The following is a 903-nucleotide window of genomic DNA, read 5'->3' as shown; positions in this document are numbered from 1 at the left end:
TTCTATTTTTTTAATAAGAGATTTTGTAATAATTATCATCAAAGAGGACGCTGTTGCATCCGATGTAGGCAATAAGCATAGCTTCTTAGGTCCCCGCAATCTGCTAGCCAGTTGTATTTGTACCTTCGGTTTGACAAGTACTCTTCCTTTGTATGTGCAGATACTGCAGTTTTACAGCTTGTGTTTATGAGTCCAAAGGGCTTTAATACTAGGTATGTTGATGGTTCAAATGGTTCAAATGGCTCTGAGCATTATGGGACTTAACATCTGAGATCATCAGTCCCTAGAACGTAGAACTACTTAAGCCTAACTAACCTACGGACATCACACACATCCATGCCCGAGGTAGGATTCGAACCTGCGACCGTAGCAGTCGCGCGGTTCAAAACTGAAGCCTAGAAGCGCTCGGCCACAGTGGCCGGCCGTATGTTGATGAAAACGATGTCTTCTGCATGTTCTTACTTGTATATTTGGGCAGATGTATTATGTTAAAGTGCAGTCTGATTATTTTATTCTTATTTTGCTGCCTTCCCGCAGTGGTAACACCGGTTCCCGTCAGATCACCGAAGTTAAGCGCTGTCGGACTGGGCTAGCAATTGGATGGGTGGCCACCCGGTCTGCCGAGCGCTGTTGTAAGCGCGTTGCACTCAGTCCTTATGAGGCAAACTGAGGAGCTACTTGACTGAAAAGTAGCGGCTCCGGTCTCGTAAAGTGACATACGGCATGGAGAGCGGTGTGCTGACCACATGCCCCTCCATATCCGCATCCAGTGACGCCTGTTGGCTGAGGATGACACGGCGGCTGATCGGTACCGTTTGGGCCTTCAAGGCCTATTCGGGCGAAGTTTAGTTTTAGTTATTCTTGTTTTATCTGCAGCACAGATGACCCTCCTTCTGTTATTAA

The 903-nt window shown here is 46.8% G+C and overlaps 1 pseudogene; it reads left to right on the top strand.

The window, feature by feature from the left end:
• The first annotated feature begins 518 nt into the window (after positions 1-518).
• On the top strand, positions 519-636 carry LOC124596997 (annotated as a pseudogene).
• Positions 637-903: the final 267 nt, after the last annotated feature.

Source organism: Schistocerca americana, chromosome 2, assembly GCF_021461395.2.
Source record: "Schistocerca americana isolate TAMUIC-IGC-003095 chromosome 2, iqSchAmer2.1, whole genome shotgun sequence".
NCBI lineage: Eukaryota > Metazoa > Arthropoda > Insecta > Orthoptera > Acrididae > Schistocerca > Schistocerca americana.
The sequence above is the reverse complement of the archived record's forward strand: the minus strand, read 5'-3'. Positions and strand labels throughout refer to the sequence as shown.